A 20,311-nucleotide genomic window follows, 5' to 3' on the forward strand; every position below is an offset into this window, starting at 1 on the left:
TTATCAAATTTGAAAGTTGAAATGATCACAGTTTAATCGCAAAAGCGTTGAAATTAAAGAACCTAAAAAAATCTACTGTCGATGGTCACAATTCAATTAATGGTTGATCGCATATAAAAGTATTTAAACCCAATTTTAAAATAAACTTCTTCCAATTTTAAGATTAAGTGTTGAGGTCAATGCTATATCGGTATTGAACCACCCAATAATACAAGAAAAACAATTTATTTAGATATTCAAAATGAGGAAAGTTCTTTACAAAATGCTTATCAATGTAACGTATGTAATTAAGAAACACCAACATTTTCATACACTTTAACAGTGGTATTACTGTTTAATTTAGAATCTGGTATAACTGAGAAAGAAGAAAAAACAACAGTTCTTCAAAAATGAACAATAAAAAAATCGGATGTATTTTTAACAGTATAACATTTTAATTTTCAGAAAAGAATTGAAATCTGTTTTTCAAGTTTTTAAAAAAGTTAAATTTAGAGTCAAACCTTCGACAAGGTTAGATCTTTATAATATATATGAACCTATTTCCTGGGTTTCTGCTTGTTGAATTTTTAGAGCTTTACACACATTGATTGATTTTGATCAGATCGATTTTATCAATAGAAAAAAGTAATTGAATTTATCCTGATGTACAGGATACAGAATAAAAAAAACTACATTTCCCGTTTTGTTCTTTTTTATTGGTCTTGAAAAAGCATACGTTAACGATACAATGTTTCAATCCCTATTGTTGATTTATCTGTACCAGGAACGCTCAAAGCCAATTATTTGAAGGTCAATGATAAGTAAGTAACAAATACTGTGAAGAGATTTATAACCAAAACGTTCAATTATATAAATACTTCTTATGTATTGGTTCATCTGTGAACACCCCTTACAAGTAACTCTAAACAACAATAAAGGCAACATAAAAAATGTATCAACTTTTAACAATAAAATATTTCTTGACACCCTTTAAATCTCCACACATTCTTACTTCAGAAAAAACTAAATTAAACATATTAAACTTTACAAACTATAACGTTTTTGATAAAATGAAAAGTTTGATATAAATGGCAATTACGATTAAACACACAGCTATTCTTTAAGAATCGAAATTGAAGTTTTGTCAACGGCTTAGAATATTAGAATGAGATCTAACTGAAAACAAAACAAGTATTCTTCAAACATAATGATAAACAAGCTGATGTTTATTTTAAAACATTTACACTTTAGTTTTTGGAAAAAAAATGTAATCTTTTTGTTTTTAGCATTTTACTGTAGACAAATGGTAGAGTCGAACTTTAGATAAGTTTAGATAAAGGCAACAGTAGTAAACCGCTGTTCAATAGTCATAAATCGATTAAGAGAAATCAAATCCGGGTCACAAACCAAAACTGAGGGAAACACATTAACTATAAGAGAACAACAACGGAATAACAGAAATACTGAACTGTTACAAAAACAAACACCAAACGGACTGCCATATTCCTGACTTGGAACAAGACAGTTTATGAAAAAAATGTGGTTTGAACCAGATAATCAGGAAACCCTGTAGTTTATCAAATCTCATTCTTTATAAAAGCATATAATCAGGACAAGCTGTAGTTTATCAGGTCTCATTCTAGAGAATAGAATACAGTAAGGAGAAGCTGTAGTTTATCAAATTTCATTCAGGATAATAGTTTATAACTCTGGAAAGCTGTAGCTGTAGTGAGATTATCAAACTGTGGAAATGTTCAAGTGTGTACAGTCCTGGTACGAAAAACATTACATACCTTATTTACACAGTTTACATCTATATCTGTTCTTTCTAATAAAAGTTTGACTGTGTCAACATATCCCCGTTTAACAGCTGAGTGTAAGGGAGAGTCGCCTCTCTGAAAACAAAAGTGCATTAATCACAGAGATAGTCGAAGGTATAGATATGAACAACTTTTTAGAAAAAAGTGTAATACAAAAATAAGAAATACTAGCCAACAATACGCGAAATCAACTTATTTGGGTACCGTGTTTGCAGAAAAGTCTCGTGATGTTTTCTGAGACATCCTTTTTTACTGTTTTACTTAACTAAAACAAAAGAATGAACACTCACGGATCTAAAAAAAAAGACGACAGTAGTATACCGCTGTTCAATAACCATAATTCGATTAAGCAAAGTAAAATAAATCCGAGGAAAACACATCAACTATTAGAGGTAAAGAACAGAAAAACAAAGGAACACTGAACTCAACCAAGGGAAACGCCAACAAATATAGAAACGGACGGTTTGATAACAACTACCATATTCCTGATTTAGTAAGGAACATTTTAAGAAAAAATGGTTGATTTTCTTGATTTGCATCTATAATTCTTATTTCTAATAACATTTGGATTATGTTTAGGTGTCCATGATAACAGCTGTGTTAAAAGGAGTGTAACCATATTAAAATAAAAAGGTTGTAACATGTGTAATGTTCACACATTTTTTGTAGTAGCATATGGACGTAGAAAATTATCAACTGTATAAGAATAATTCGATTAGAAAGTTACTATGAATTAACAATACTCGCGATAAACTAATGAATTTAGAGACAATAACCAAACGCAACTGAAACTACATTTTCAGCAAGTTTATAAATTTGTAAAGAATAGGAAAATGTTGTCGATTCCAATCTTTATATACAAATGAAATGTGTGTTCAATTGACAATCGGAAGTTCAATGAAGTCAAGTTCAAAAAAGCCGGTAATATGGATAAACAGCATTGGAAAACCAATTACAATTTAAATATAACTGCAAAAAACACTACCAGCCAGAGTTAAATACTTTTATTATACTTCACGTAAAAATGCCATATTTTGATTGGCTAATACGAGGGTGTCATTTTACTCTATCACATAGCTGAGAGGGTGACAATTTTTTTAAATGTTACCCTCTCGTCTAAACCAATCAAAAATCGACAATTTAAAGGACAATGGATTGAATTTACATCAAGTAGTTGAATACAATGCTTAAGTTTTACGTTTTGGATCAAATTTTATTATTTAACTGTCAAAATAAAAAAAAACATCTTGTTGTTTATTTCTAATACTCGTAACGTTGTTATGTACGTGACGTCATAGAAAATCATTTTGAAATAAAATTAATCTGTAAAAGACCAAAATGGTAGGACGTTCAGTATAATAAATTAAATAACACATAGCTGAGAGGGTGATAGAGCAGATTGGTTCCCCTTGAAAGAGCATTGTTAACCTTGGCTTCGCCGCGGTTAACAATGTTTTCTCGGGGTACCAATCTGCTCTATCACCCTCTCAGCTATGTGTTATTTATATAGTGGTTTAGTTTTCAATACTCACAACCACCTACTACCTTGGTTTGCTCACAATACAATTCGTTGGTAAGTGTACATTATTTAATCAACTGTAAATGTACAGTGTATTGCGGTACTTATTTTGTAAGTATTTTTGGTGGGGTTATTGTTGCTTTTACTTCAGTTTAGATGTGTCTTTTATACTAATATTTGTCTGTTTTCCTTTATTTTTTTAACCATGGTGTTTTCAGTTTATTTTAGATTTATGAGTTTTACTGTAGCTCTGGTATATTGTCCCTCTTTTGTAACAGTTCCAACTCTGAAAGAATTTGTTTTTAACATAAATCGACAACAAAAACGCACCGAGAAGGTTGCCACAGTTATAATATGACTTATGAACTGCTCAAAAATTGGTACAGTCGTTAATTCATGTTGTAATGCAAAGAAACGTCGAAACAGTAACAAATAAATTATTAAAATGCCGAATATGTTGATACATGTATAATTTGTAACCTTTCAACTATTAGAAAATGCTAACAGTTAAATTATTATATTTTCAATTCCAATCGTTATCAGTTTAAAATTAATGACACCTTAAGCAACATTAAAGAATTGTTAAAAAACGACACAACCACCTACTACATTTTACATTGGTTTGAAACTGCTTGAAAAAAGCATGCTATATTATGATATATGCCACTGGACGTTTTTCATTCCGTTGTTAATGTGTTGAGTGATTTTTTTTTTTTTTTATGTATTTCATTGTTTTCTACCTAACATCTCTTCGGGAGAAACAAAAAGATTCAGCACTTGATGCACTATTGAACAACAATTTCAAATGGGTGTCATAATTTTCCAGATTTATTCTTAGTATTTATTTCCTTTGTTTTTTCTAACATAATTGTTGATTTCAGCTGCTCGCACCTGAAAAACTAGATAAAGTACCCTCAATTTCTGTTTTTTTCTGTGTATATATACACGCATATATGCAGAGTAGTTCATTCAGACAAGTTGTCTTATTTGAATACCTATATAAACGATTGTGTATAGTCGGTTGTTTCGAAAATAGATAGTACAGCAAATAAAGTACTTAGAACGTTCGAATACGACGAACCCTAGATTGTTTTCGTTGGCAACATAGGGTTATTTAACAGATGGGTATGCATAAAAAAATGTAAATGTTAAAACAAATTCTCAAAGATCTCATTTGTTACAAAACTTAAATTTAAGCTGTGACATCGTACGTAGTAAGATAATAGTGGTTAAGCTTTAATAAAAAAAAACATGGCTAGGTGTTAATGGCTGTGCAAGATGAATAATAGCAATTCAAACAGTTTAAATTGACACCCATAAAAATAAGAAGTACCGCATACCTTATTCTTTTGATTTGGGTCTATACATGAGATTTTTAATAGCAATTGGACAATTTCAAGATGTCCTCTTCTAGCAGCTATGTGTAAAACAGTGTCCCCATCCTGAAACATAAAGATTGAATTATATTCAGTAATTACGCATAAGACTGATTGATATTCAGTTTAATACCAACATTTAATTACTGGTAAGTTACAGATACAACTAATGTATGCGGTCTAAACAAAATATGTCATTGAATAAGTAGTGTAAAAGTTATGTTGAAAACTCTTTGTGGAAGTTAAATTTGATGGTTGCTGATTAAGGATTATTTCACCTGACTCGATTTTTCAATTATATCCGTGTTTGATTCTATAAAACAACCATTCCCAAAAGCAAGCAGGTTAGAAAAAATCAGTCGATTTGAAAGCCTTAGCATAACTTCACTTCTTCTCTTTTCTCTGAGTAGTAAGTTTATTGTAGGATGGGTACACACAATACAATGTGAAAATGAGTTTGATAGTTGTCTAAGCCGATTATTCCACGACTGAAAAGTAGTACAATCCATACCTCATATGTTCTTGTCGGATCTACAGTTGTTCTTGCTAATAATAATTTGACTATTTCGAATAGTTCTGCTTCTACAGCCAGGTCAAATGGAGTGTTCCCATCCTAAAGTAGAATGTACGAGAATATACAAATAATGTTGTAAACCGTTTTAATAACAAAGTAAAATCACACAATAATTTAATTCAGAAAAACAAAGAAATTTTAAAATGATATCTCTTTCGTTAATGGAGTCTTGTGTGATCAGACATGTGTAATGCATTCACAACCGATATGAGTGACTGGAGATAATCATTAACTCTCGACAGGAATATTTGTCCATTAAGTTTGATATCGAGCGCACAGCCCCAGTGTTGATTGGCTAGTGATTTAGTGGATGATTTTTCTAAACTATCGCCCACCGAGGCCGCAGAAAGAACTCATACAAGTATCTTTTTATATGTATATATATGTATTACGGTTTAACTTGTTGAATTTTGTTACTTTTTTTTTATATTCAATACTTGTAAAAAAAATGGAAATTGCATAATTTACTCCTTTGTTTTGCCATTAACCTTTGCAATCTTAAATGCCACAATATTGTTGTTGTTTTTTTTGGCGTGAATTCTGGTAAGTACTAAATATGTTATCATTGTGGTTTTATTTGTAGGATTTTTGTACGTATTTTTGTAAGAAATATTTGAAGTAAACATGAAAACTTCGTGGCTTAGATAACCTTATTATGCCCCATTTTGGTATTGAGACTTTTACATGAATGAATTTCAAACTTCCCTGTCCGTATTTGGAATGGTGAGTAAGATTACATGTGAAAATAAGTATATAAATCATTACACTTGTTGTCCGATTTATTTGTTCTTCCTCAAAGATTAGTGTAATGTTAATTTAATGAATATTCATATAGACCAGCATCTTCAAACTATACATTGGCTGCTTTGACAACCATAATCATCGCAAGAGAAAAGAATAATTTTTAATATCGATTGAAGGTAAGTTAACATAGAAAACATTTGGTCAAATAATCTATTTTAATTTTAATTGATATTATATAGGTTTTTTTAACAAACATTTTTTTCATTTCTTAAATGCTACATATTTGGATACAGCGTATTACAAATCACTATCGAAAAGGGGTTCAATAAAACAATAAACTCTGAAGAAAATTGAAAACAGACGTTCCTCATTAAATGTCAAAATCAAAACCCCAGACACAACAAACGAATTGACAACAACTATCATATTCCTGAATTGGTACTGGCAGAAAATGGTGTTTTTAAACTGGTGTTATCATGTAGCTCGCTAAACCTCTCACTAGTAAGACAGATGCATAAAATTCTATTTGATTGACAACTTTAAGTGAACAAAACAAACATACATAAAAGGTAAAAATGTCTAAACAGGGATACAGTAGTCAACATTGTGTTATTATCTTAATCCCTATAAAAACAAACTAATATGTTAAAAAAAAGGATATACTAAGGCACAATAATATAATTACGGGATAAAAAAAAGTACAGAGCAACGTCATTTGTAACAGAGAAACACAAGAAAACATATAAACAAAAGCCTATCAACAAAAATTAAAGATAATACAGAAATTATTATAGAACAATAACACTATTACAAAGCCACGTCAAATGAGAACCACGAAAGACAGACTAAACAGTAAAAGTCTTATTCATTAAGACAAATAAAAGAATAGTCTAACACGTTATGAATATGATAAACCACGCAGTACCCAGAATCTATACATCAATACCATTTTGTATTATTTGTGAAGTTGAAACGGAAAATTTATCAACAAGGTCTTGCTCCCTTCCGAGGAACGTATTTAGAAAGAGGATGACACGTTCTTTGACATAACCCGGGTTCATCAACTTTCTGCAGAGACACTGGTGACGTGTTACAAAGACTTAGTAGCAACTGCATGCTCTTGAATACCGAATAAGTTGGGAAATGTATTTCGAATATGAGACAACTACGTACACTAACTATAACAATTGTGTGTGAATTTAATTTTTGACTAAAAGGTCGAACGTTATTAACTATTTTCGTGTGATGTAAATTGTTATTTATGTTAATTAAACGTGTGAGATTAGCCTCACATTGTTTTTCCTTAACGCTTTATTTGCTTCGATTCAAATCGTGATACAGCTTTGTAGGAACAGCATCTTCCATTATTTGTACATACATGTACGTTTCAGTATAAACGTTAGTTGAAAATCAAAGTGTTATACAGTACAGCCTGTGACTTCCTCTTAGTAATGTCCACCCTCTTGCATGATCAACATCTAATGGTGAACTTTTATTTGGGTATTCAATTTTGAGATGTTGGTCATTGATTGGGGGTCATAAATCATAGGCAGATTTTTATCTAATTATGTTACCTGTTAAAATCAATCAGGGTTGAAATTTTCAGCTGGTATGTTTCATTAAAATTTACCTGTACAGGTAACTTGGGTTTCTTTTAAAATTGACATTTCGCCTTTTTTTTGAAAATGTAGAATAAAATATTGTTTTAGTCTTTTAAATAACTATTGTTTTTTTGTCTTTAATTTAATTTTTTTTTAATTTTTTAATTTTTTTTTATTTTTTCTGTATGTTTCATTTATTAGGTCTTTCCACTTTTCTGTGGAAAGACCTATTGTTTTTCTTCTGATTATTTTTTTTTTTTTTTTTTCTTCCGCCTAATTTTGTTCTTGCGATAAACATTTGTTTCGCAATATGTCGCTTAGATATTTTGTATATGATATCGAACAGTTTATGCGCTTTTGAAATTTACCCTGCGTAAACAAATACTTTTCTTTGTAGGAGTTATCTCCCCAAACACTGTTTTCCCTGTTAGCGCATCTCCTTCGCAACCGTAAAAGATTATGACAAATTTATTTTACAAAATTGCTCGTTATATCCTTCGCATGATTTGTCCTATTTTGACCGAAGCGATATGACCGCTCCATATGAGAGTTATTTCCCCTTATGCATCTGATATAAGTGATATGAATTTCTATCTTATAAACCATAAGTGATAGAGACCTAGGATCTTTTGATTTGAGGTCCTTGGTCCCAAAAAATGAAAATTAGGTCAAGGTCAAAGGTCAAGGTCATATTTTAATATTTGAATTTAGCTTATTTTCACTTATATCCAAAGACTGTTTAAGATATCAACAAATTATTTTTACTAAATTGTTAGTTGCGACATGTCGTAAGATGCAAATTTTGATTGCAAGCGTACGTTGAATGTGAAAGGGAGTTTTCTCCTCTCTTGTATTAAAAAATACGCGTTTGGTGATATAACTCATTAACTAAATATAATTAAGACCTATGGTCTTTTGATTTGAGGTCCTTGGTTTATGACCTTGAAATTGATCTCAAGGTCATAGCTTAATTTGACGTTCTAGATTTTGACCTTTGCTTTTATTCTATATGTATACATGATAAAGATATACAACTTTTAGAAAAAGGTATCAAACCATTTAACCTTGAAAAAAACAACCGGAAGTGACCTTTTGTAAACCGGAAGTATCTATTTTTTGTACTTTATTAATATAAAAGTATATAGAACCAGATATTTTTGGAATCGGTTTCAAGTTAATATTTAAATATAATCGGAAGTAACATTTTTCAAACCGGAAGTAACAAATTATCTCCCTTATTTAAAAAAAAATGTATGGAAACAATATATTTTTGGAATCAGCTTACTAGGAGCTATCATTTGACAATTGAAATGACATTTTAAACTTAGTTTCACAACTTTTCATATCAAAAAGGATGGAAAGACCTTCAATTGTTCTCTGAATTTTTTTTTTTTTTCTTCCGCCTAATTTTGTTCTTGCGATAAACATTTGTTTCGCAATATGTCGCTTAGATATTTGGTATATGATATTGAACAATTGATGCGCTTTTGAAATTTACCCTGCGTAACCGAAAACTTTTCTTTGTAGGAGTTATCTCCCAAAACACTGTTTTCCTTGTGAGCGCAACTCCTTTGCAAACATAAAATATTATGACAAATTTATTTTACAAAATTGCTCGTTATATCCTTTGCATGATTTGTCCTATTTTGACCGAAGTGATATGAATGCTCCATATGAGAGTTATTTCCCCTTATTCATTTGATATAAGTGAATTGCATTCTAACTGGTAAACCATAATTGATAGAGACCTAGGATCTTTTGATTTGAGGTCGTTGGTCCAAAAAAATGAAAATAAGGTCAAGGTCAAAGGTCAAGGTCATATTCTAATTTTTGAATATGGCTCATTTCCACTCATTTCCAAAAAACGTTTAAGATATCGACAAATTATTTTTTCTAAATCGTTTGTAGTGACATGTCGTAACACGTAAATTTTGATTGCAATGGTACGTTGAATGTAAAAGGGAGTTTTCTCCCCTTTGGTATTTAAAAATATGCGTATGGTGATATAACTCATTAACTAAACATGATAAAGACCTATGGTCTTTTGATTTGAGGTTCTTGGTTAATGACCTTGAAATTGATCACAAGGTCATAGCTTAATTTGACGTTCTAGATTTTGACCTTTGCTTTTACCCCATGTGTATACATAATAAAGTCATGAGACTTTTTGACAAACGGTATCAAACCATTTAAACTTAAAAAAACAACCGGAAGTGACCTTGTGTAAACCGGAAGTAGCTATTTATTGTACTTTATTACATAAAAGTATGAAAAACAAGATATTTTTGGAATCAGTGTCAAGTAAATAGTCAAATATTATCGGAAATAGAGTTTTTCAAACCGGAAGTAAGAAATTATCTCCCTTATCTAAAAAAATATTGTTTAGAAACCATATATTTTTGGAATCAGCGTACAATAAGATATCATTTGACGATTAAATGACATTTTAGACTTATTTTTACACCTTTCATATTAAAATACATTGTTTTGGTGGAAAGACCTTCAATTGTTCTCTGAACAATTGGTTTTTAATTATTCTTTTAATTTCTTCTTAGTAAGATCTTCAGTAGAAATGGCAAAAGGTCAAAGATAAAGTTATTGACTAGCATTTGAAATAAACAGACTTTTAATAATTGTTTTTTAAGTAAAAGGTTTATATAAATGTACATGATGTACATTGTATTCAATTGTTTGTTAACATTATTAAATGAGTTATTACAATTAATAATACCTAATAATCATGCAAACTGATTTTTTAAATTAAAAAAAAATAAGTAATTAAACAAGTTGACTTCTTAACAAAATAAGATGATCAATATCAATACTTTTACAATAAAGTTTGATAACATCTAATGTTATTCAGGAAAACTACAAGTACCATTATATGGTTTAGGAAAAAAAAAATGTGTTTATCTTAATTTTTTTCCAATATTAAAACAAGAGTTGTGCAGAAACAATCACAGAAAATTTAAGACTATTTTTTCAAATGCCCACCTAGTTATCATCAAGTTTTGATAAATGTTTATTAAAATGCTTATCATAATGAAACATGTTGTTATATATCTGAATCAAATGAATCTTATGAAAAGAAATTATTTAAGGAAATTTTCTTGAAACTTATTAAATATGGTATCTTCAGTTTGGTTAATTTCTTTCAAAATTTAAAGATGGTGACACTTTATATTTAATAGTCTATTAATTAAATCATTTTGCTTCCAGTGTGTTATATTGTCGATAGTGCTGGACTGGGATGATACATATTCTTGGTTTACATTTACAAAGAATATTTCAATCAACCTAGGCCTTTTAGATAAAGTTCATAATTGCAGGGACTTGAATGAATTAAGACTTTTAAAGTCCTTAATAAAAAAATAATTTGAAGGAAAATCAAAAAAAAAAACTAATGATAAAAAAAATTGTAAACTTGATTGTGTCAATAGATAGAGATTTGTTGGTCATAATTTAGAAACAGAAAATATTAGACAATATAAAATTCCTAGAAAGGATAGAATGTGTAAACTGTGCCTCTTGTAGGTCAATGAAGAGCACCTATTCCTTGATTGTAAAATTAACAAAACAACTTTGAGATACTCCATTTAAAAATTATTTACCTTCTCATTATAATGTCTCTTACCCAAGAACAAAAAGTAAAAGAAATGCTTAACCTCTAAAACATGGATCATGTTTAAAATATCATATAACAATAAAAATATCAAATTTTGCTGTAATGAATATTTCTAATACTTATAACTATTTTATTCAATAAAGAATGAATTGCCTAAGTTTTATTTAGCGTAATCATAAAGAGTTTAAGACAATCTTAATCATATCTTAAACAATGTTGAATGCAGATCAGTCTATCATTTTGTCCATCTACAATAATAAACCATTTTTATTCTAGAACATTAATTTGAGGAACACCTTGTCAATAGAAAAAGGCAGGCATTGTAAATGTTTGCAGTATATTTGAAAATGATATTCTTCATTTATTCTTCACTACCAAAAAATATACTTAATATAAAAAATAACTTAAATTGATCAAAAATTATTTAAAAGGTCAGGAGACAAATATTTTTTAATTAATCTGTTCAACTAGTTTTATTATTTCATTCTATTTTTGAATTTCTTGTCATAATCACAGTTATTAAATTTTACAAACACATACATGTATATTTTACCTAAGACACCTGACCTGTAAGTTATATAATTTTAACACTTCAATGCATTCAAGATTTCCCTTTATACTTGACTAGTCTTTGATTAATACCTTGTGTATTCAAAAGGCAACAGGGGTATGATGATTGACATATAGGGCCACCATGGTCATCATATTTTCTATGGCCACCATTAATCAGATAAAGTCACAGGTAGTACTGTATTTCAGGGCATACAATACAGTTTCGATCCCGTATTTACAGTTTGGTAAAATTTTCCATACAAGCCATTTTTTTCCTGAATAATTCAAATAAGTAATAAAAAATATACCTTCATGTGTTACTTTTTGAGTTAAATGAGGTCGAAATGTTGTATATTTGCTCAACATTCGGATTTGTTGCCGGATTTTTCCATTGCGAAAGAAAGCCATAACTTTTTTGTTTTAAAAGATAAACACATATTATCTTTTATTTATTTATTGGTAATTTCAGTATTTGATAAGTATTCTAAAAATTTATGCATTTTTTATTCAGAAATAACTCGTATTTATCAAATGGTCATGAATTTAGAAAAAAACGTATTTTTTTTGCTGTATATTTATCAAAATTAAAAAAATGCACTACTTACAGTTTTATAAAATTTGGTCCACCTAATCTTCTTGCCAAATGAAACAAAATGTCGTTTTAAAACATAGGGGTTCATGAACTCGTTTTCAAATTGAATCAGTTTGAATGATAAAAATCAGTCGAAAAATGCATCTTTTTCTGATATGCCTGACGTCGCAACGTCATTACATCCCCTGTAACTGTATCGTATGCCTTAAAACGAAGTTTTACTATGAACCAGCAGCAATCACATTCCAATTAATAACTGGTAAAGCCTGTTTTTAACGGCCTTCATAATCTTTCGATTTTGTTTAGTTTGTTTTTGTTTTTGTTTTAATTTTGGGTGGGAGTTTTCATTTATTTTGTCTTATCTTTTTTTTCTGAAGTATTTGTAACAGTGTATTACTATTCTTTGCTATTTTGAGCAGTTGTGATGCAAACTGTGTCATAGAATAGAGAAGCGAAAGACCTGTTTTTGTCAAATGTTGAATTATACCAAAGGGCAAATTAAACGTTTTTTGTTAAGCACTGAAACATGGTCCGACAGGTCAGCTTTTTGCAACACTAAGCATAAACGATGAACATATTTCTTTTCTTTGAACTATTCTACAATTTGAGATAGATTGTACAAACAATTAGCATGATGCGATTTAAAGATAAAGATAGTTCATAAATGAACATCATAAAATTTCGATGTTTAGAATAACGTCGAATTGGTATTGAATTATGCCACATTACCAGCAAAATCATTCTCAAATTAATAATGGGTGATGGAGAAAAATCTAATAAATCATATTAATATTTGACCACTGACAAAACGGCAACGTACGTAAAGTTTCAGACTACGAACCATATTTTAATGATTTATATCTATAAAGATTATCAATGGTTGAACATTTGAATTCAGAAAAAATATAATGTGTACAAAACAGGCATTTTTCAAATGGAATAATAATAAATAAATTGAACGGAAAGGGTTTTTAAGAATTTACATAATAATTTGTGGCCGAAGTTCGGACTCTTTTGATTTTTTTATCTACGATACAAGGTAAAAATATTCGTCCAATAACACCCATTTATCTTTTCACATAAGACTGAATAGCTCATACAAGACATTTAACAAAATTAAAGCAGATTCATGATTCTTTCATTTGATTTGAGACACAAACAATACCAATGCCAATTTAAGGTAAACGTTCAAGCCAGCCCTTTCCCGCCATATTTCGAAATCAAATATCGCGACAAAGAGCTCCATCAACTATTAATAATGCTCGTCCGACCAATAGTATCAATTTTGATCTTTAAACAAGTTTATTTTGCAAAATATACCAGCCCATTCTCTCTGAATTAGATTAAAATAAAACCCCTGGTATACAGATAGTCTAAAAGATACCAAAAATGACATAACAATCATTTAAAAAAATGGATAAAATTTGGTATAAAAGAGGGGCGAAGGATACCAGATGGACATTCAAACTCATAGATTGATAAAAAAAACTGACAACGCCATGGCTAAAAAGTAAAAAAACAAACAGACAAATAATAGTACAGTCGACAAAGAAAACTAAAGACTTAGCAACACACACCCCAACAAAAACTGGGGGTGATATTATGTGCTCCGGAAGGGCTAGCAGATCCTGCTCCACATATGGCAATCGTCAGGTTGCTCATGTTATTACAAATCCAGTAAATAGTCTTTTTGGGTAGGTCACATTCATTAAAAGGGAAAGGTAATGTAATTATGACATAAGGAACATATCCGATATCATCTGGGCAACGTTTTTTCTATGATGGTCAACCTACTCGTGATGGCGTCCGTAAAATTTACCAAAGGATGATTTCAATTTCAACATTTGAAACTCTTGTAAAAGTAGATTGAGGTATTTCTTAATATAATTCAAAACAAGTTTTGAACACAATTGATTGATTTTGACCAGATCGGATGAATCAGTGGAAAAAAATAAAACAATCCATGATGTACGTATACAGACATAACGACATTCGCGTTTTTTTTCATTTCATTTGATTCTGAACGCATTGGAAATTATGTGATCGGAATTGTATTGTTTAGTAAAACAATCTGTACAGATTTATCAGCAACACTGTGTTTCCTGGGTCAATTCAACGCAGTACTATCCTCTAAAGAACTTCATTCATACCTCATTAACTTTATATGGATTAACATCTGTTCTTTCTAATAACAATAAGACTATTTCAACAGGTTCCTTTTTGATGTGTTCAGTCTGAAATAAAATGACTGCAACCCTGCATCATATGTATATAAAGAAATAAAAAAATAACCATTTGCATAGATAATCATTTGAGCCTACAAACCACTACTTTGCTATTCATCACGTTAACTAGAACATATAGTGTGTCTGAACGAATATAAGAACTCCCTTAATCAGCCCTGAAATGTGTCAGAATCAACAGCCCCACAGCACTCTGAAATGTAATCATGTTTAACTTGATTGTGAAAAAAATAAATAAGCCTTGGCCAACAAAAAGCAAACTTAACTTGAGTTTTAAAGAACATTTTGTATAAATCACAAATTCTCCGAAACTGTCACTGAAAATTGTACTCATCATGTTGCTCGTGTAAGTACACACACAGGTACAATTTGTTAGGTAACATACGCGAAAATGAGGACGGCTATATGGCTACGACAATTGCAACAAATCCATCGTTATCTTTGAAGCAGACAGTCTATGACGCTCAATCAACTCGACATATTTGAAGGAATGATTTCATCTTTACCTCTTATCATTCTTGGTTAAGTAAATTGCTTGTAAGCATCAACCCTTTATTAAAGCATGCAAACATGATATGAAATACACGCTTTGGAATATCGAAACAACTGGGTGATATATTCTTCAAATGCAGGGGCTTCTGGAATGTTGCTACATATAAATGAGAAGCTCATAATACGAAAGATGAAATAATTACTTGTGTCTTAAAGTTTTGGTCCTCTCCGACCCTCATTGTCAATTTCTAGTTAAATTTCAAGTTCTAAGGCAAACCTAACTGCATCTGTTATCTATAATGCTGTATTAAAATTTTGACTGAAGAGATAGTCACCAAATTTTGATTTTTTTAAAGATAGGATATCATTAATATAGTGGAACGTGAAGTGGAAGGATAATACTAGTTTATTCTATTTCTTCCTAGGAAGCCATTGACTGAAGCCTCATATTAATAACGAAACAAGTCGGCAAAAAGAGCATCACAGAAAGTGACCATAGGAATGATATGTTTTTCTTAATAATCACGTCCTACAAAAACACATTTTGTGTCTATCATGAAATCAATCATCTTGATAATGTCAGTTTCAGCGAACATCTTTTATTGTTGATCATTAATGGTGCAATCTATTTGAAAATTTCCGTCGTATCGGCCTTTTAAACAGATGTAAATTTTAAAATTGTTTGTATGCACATTGAACGACAAATTTATGTGACGTATATAATTTTTCTGACGTCTGACACTCAAATCAATCCATGTGTTCGTAGATAGTAGATGTTTTTGTGTCCTGTTAAATTGTTCCTTTTAAAAGTTTTGGATTCTCATAAATTCTATGTATAACTTTTGGACTAGTTTGAATCTCGGTCTATTTCTATAATTTATTCTTACATACTTTTGATTTTTTAACCCTGTATGCGTACATTGCCTATGTAAATTTTAAAATTGTTTGTATGCACATTGAACGACAAATTTATGTGACGTATATAATTTTTCTGACGTCTGACACTCAAATCAATCGATGTGTTCGTAGATAGTAGATGTTTTTGTGTCCTGTTAAATTGTTCCTTTTAAAAGTTTTGAATTTTCATAAATTCTAGGTATAACTTTTGGACTAGTTTGAATCTCGGTCTATTTCTGTAATTTATTCTTACATACTTTTGATTTTTTAACCCTGTATGCGTACATTGCCTATGTAAATTTTAAAATTGTTTGTATGCACATTGAACGACAAATTTATGTGACGTATATAATTTTTCTGACGTCTGACACTCAAATCAATCCATGTGTTCGTAGATAGTAGATGTTTTTGTGTCCTGTTAAATTGTTCCTTTTAAAATTGTTATACGATGATGACTGATGTACCCATATTTTGACTATTTTATTATTGTGACTGTTTATTAAACGCATCATGTAAATGTAGCGGAATTTGATGAGACTGTTATTAAAGTGAGAGGGTTAGCGCTATAGAACCAGGTTTAATCTACCATTTTCTACATTTGAAAATGCCTGTACCAAGTCAGGAATATGACAGTTCTTGTCCAGTCGTTTTTGATGCGTTTTGTTTTTTGATTTTGCCATGTGATTATGGACTTTCCAAATTGATTTTCCTCTGAGTTCAGTATTTTTGTGATTTTACTTTTTGCAGTCCTTACCTGTACATAAGTTTACTTGGATCAGGCTTGTTTTACTACTTTCCAATTAAACTTAATAAACTTTAAGCAGGTCAGCAAGTTAACTTCATTGGTAGACAGTCATAGACTGCTTGACAAGTCTGATCCAGACCAGACATGTGGACAATTGTGCTATTGGCTAACCTCTGGACGGGTCTGCCCATCACAAAAAATCTGGACAGGTATACACAAGACAGCATTCACTTTTGAACTATTTGAAATGATAGATTTCACGTTTTCTTCTTGACAAATAAAAGTTGACGAAAACAGAACAAACACTGTTTTATTATAAAATTAATCTAAGGGTTAATCAGCAGACAATAGGAACATGTTTATCGCAACATGTTGTTAGTTTTGCATCATTGCACCTGTTATCCAAATGAACAGTTAACAAATAAATAAAAAAGTGTATACTACTTTTATTACAATCAACGTGTACACATTTATTATGGTGGTTGAATGGATCAGTTAAAATGAAGTATGATGATCCTAAAAAGAACTACATTCCTTACCTCTATGGGTTCATAACCTTCGTTTATCAGTTCGTCTTGTCTGCTAATAAATGCATGCAATGGAGTGTTGCCGTTAAACTGAAATAAAACCGTTGATTAATCAAAGCACTTTTGAAAAAGTCCATTTATTACCGTCTTGCAATGAGGAAGGCAAATTACATATCAATCAAATTCAAACTTGTTAATCAAGATTTGTTTTCCGAATAAATAATGTTCATACAAGTGTCAACGTCAAGGATGTAGATTTTTATCAATTTAAAACATCTGGATTTTCATCAAACATCATGAACATAACAAGCATAAATACATGTTGTCTAATATTTACATGTGTATTCACAAAAGTATTGCAAAAAAGGAATACATTTTGTGAATGTTTTTTTTTAGATACAGCAATTTTATATTGTGAATACGTTAAATTTGTTTTCTGTTATTCATATGACCCATAGTTAAAATAAACATAGCTTAGTGAATGAGACAAGCAACTTCATAAAATTATTAAGAAATGAAGATTGTAGATGAATGTAAAACATACTAGGAGAGAAAAACACAGACTCTGTATAACATTAAAAGGGGATGGACATACATGATATCACCAATTGAGAGTAATTCAGCAAGTCAGTTGATCCAAGATTAAAACGAGCAAAACTTATATTACTAAGTAGATAAGACGAAATAATACCATAATTTTGTTTGTTATAGAAATGAGAGATTTCCTTTATGAGGTACAATTTTTTTTTTAATAAAGTTAAACGCATGTGAAAGCCTTCACTTCAGTAGGAGTATTTCATCAAAAATGTCTATTTCATTAGTTTCTTGAATCATCTGATAATTTTTCATTCATTTGGTACACCATAATCGGATTTTGACATTAATGTATCTTCGGTGACGTTAAAATATAGGAATCAAAACGTTATTTAGAAAGCCATCAATATTTTCATCAGTTTAAGGATAGACTCTTGAATTTTGGTCGAAATAGGATTAACGGATTATATAAACCCGAAAGCAGAAGTATAATATAAGCTCCAACGAAAAAATATAAAACAAGTTGGATCCCGCTAACATGTTTAACCCCGCCACATTATTTATGTATGTGCCTGTCCGAAGTCAGAAGCCTGTAATTCAGTGGTTGTCGTTTGTTTATATGTTACATATTTGTTTTTCGTTCATTTTTTTTTACATCAATAGGGCCGTTAGTTTTCTCGTTTGAATTGTTTTACATTGTCTTGTCGGATCCTCTTATAGCTGACCTATGCGGTATGGGCTTTGCTCATTGTTGAAGACGGTTCGGCGACCTATAGTTGTTAATGTTTGTGTCATTTTGGTATTTTGTGGATAGTTGTCTCATTGGCAATCATACCACATCTTCTTTTTTTATATTAAATTGAAAACAACATTCAAACCCATGATTGCGTTGGGTAAAAACCGCATTTTTTATACTTATCCATGCAAGACAAATTTCATGATAGAGGGGTCTGAATAGAGCACAAACAGCATTTACAACTGACCCAAAAAGTTAGAGAAAAAAGAGTATATTATAGTAGCCAGTACCGAAGTACTGGCATGAAAATACGGATTTTTTTGTGCTATTAAAATTTGCTGTTACAAAATGATAGAAATTATTATAAATTAAGAAATGTATCTCCCTCGTGCAAAGCTCTGATTTCTTTCACGGATTTGGCTATACTTTTTGGACCTTTTGGATAATAGCTCTTCATCTTTTATACAAGCTTTGGATTTCAAATATTTTGGCCACGAGCATCACTGAAGAGACATGTATTGTCGAAATGCGCATCTGGTGCAAGAAAATTAGTACCGTTAATTTTATTTACTACCACTGGGTCGATGCCTCTGCTGGTGGACTATTAGTCCCCGAGGGTATCACCAGTCCATTAGCCAGTACTTCAGTACTGGCATGAAAATACGGATTTTTTTGTGTTATTAAAATATGCTGTTACAAAATGATAGAAATTATTATAAATTAAGGAATGTATCTCCCTCGTGCAAAGCTCTGATTTCTTTCACGGATTTGGCTATACTTTTTGGACCTTTTGGATTATAGCTCTTCATCTTTTATATAAGCTTTGGATTTCAAATATTTTGGCCACGAGCATCACTGAAGAGACATGTATTGTTGAAATGCACATCTGGTGCAAGAAAATTAGTACCGTTAATTTTATTTATTAACAAAACGCATTTAACATTTTTAAATGGCATGTCGGACAACTTTTTTTCTTAAACCATATTGAATGCAATTGGTTATTGTAACAAATGTTACAAAATTGATCTTAAACCAAGATTCTTGTATCTTCGCTTTTATAAAACAAAGCAATGCCACCTCTTTTAATTTGTCTATTAGTTTGGTATGGCGAACATTTGTGTAAAGTGTAAAAAGTCAAATGCTTTAATACTATTGCAAGGTAAAAGAGTATTAGATTGTATGTTCTCCATAAGATCTTTGAAATTTTTAGGTACCCACGGCTGATTAACACCACCTCTAGAATAGGCACTTTCACATTAACTTAGAAGGCCGGCTTTGATTGCTAGATTATATGTCAATAGTTTAGAAAGAGTTTTTGTGGAGCACTTGGAAGAGGCAGCAATGTACCGTTGCTTGTAAGGACACTTCTGTAGTTAAGTTACCCAACACAGTGCTTACAATAACAGCCGCAATGACCTGTTACAGTACACATAGAAGAGGCGCATCAAAATAGTTATGTCTGGTTTAACATACAATCCCGCCATTACTAACCTTTCATTATTAACAAGCAATTAACATTATCCAAGATCTTTCTCAATCCTCCTGTCTTAGCTTTTCGGAGACCAGCAAGTCTTGAAGACTTGATTGTGAGAGCTGACGTCTTCTCTTATCAAAGCTGTTCAACTGCACGAATGTGCAGGTCTTGTGGTAACAGACGATGTATGAATTGCCAACAAATACTTAATACTCAAACATTTACTTGCCATTCCACTGGAGCTGTGTACACTATATTTTGTACACTGTAACTTGCTAAAC

At 30.7% G+C, this 20,311-nt stretch overlaps 1 long non-coding RNA gene across 1 annotated transcript; it reads right to left on the minus strand.

The window, feature by feature from the left end:
- Window positions 1-1,771: 1,771 nt before the first annotated feature.
- On the minus strand, window positions 1,772-14,618 carry LOC134681972 (uncharacterized). The gene is made up of 4 exons (XR_010100737.1): window positions 14,533-14,618; window positions 5,206-5,307; window positions 4,659-4,760; window positions 1,772-1,874 (listed from the first exon to the last, which is right to left on the minus strand). It is a non-coding gene; the product is annotated as an uncharacterized LOC134681972 (long non-coding RNA).
- Between the last annotated feature and the right edge of the window lie 5,693 nt (window positions 14,619-20,311).

Source organism: Mytilus trossulus, chromosome 8, assembly GCF_036588685.1.
Source record: "Mytilus trossulus isolate FHL-02 chromosome 8, PNRI_Mtr1.1.1.hap1, whole genome shotgun sequence".
Taxonomy (NCBI): domain Eukaryota; kingdom Metazoa; phylum Mollusca; class Bivalvia; order Mytilida; family Mytilidae; genus Mytilus; species Mytilus trossulus.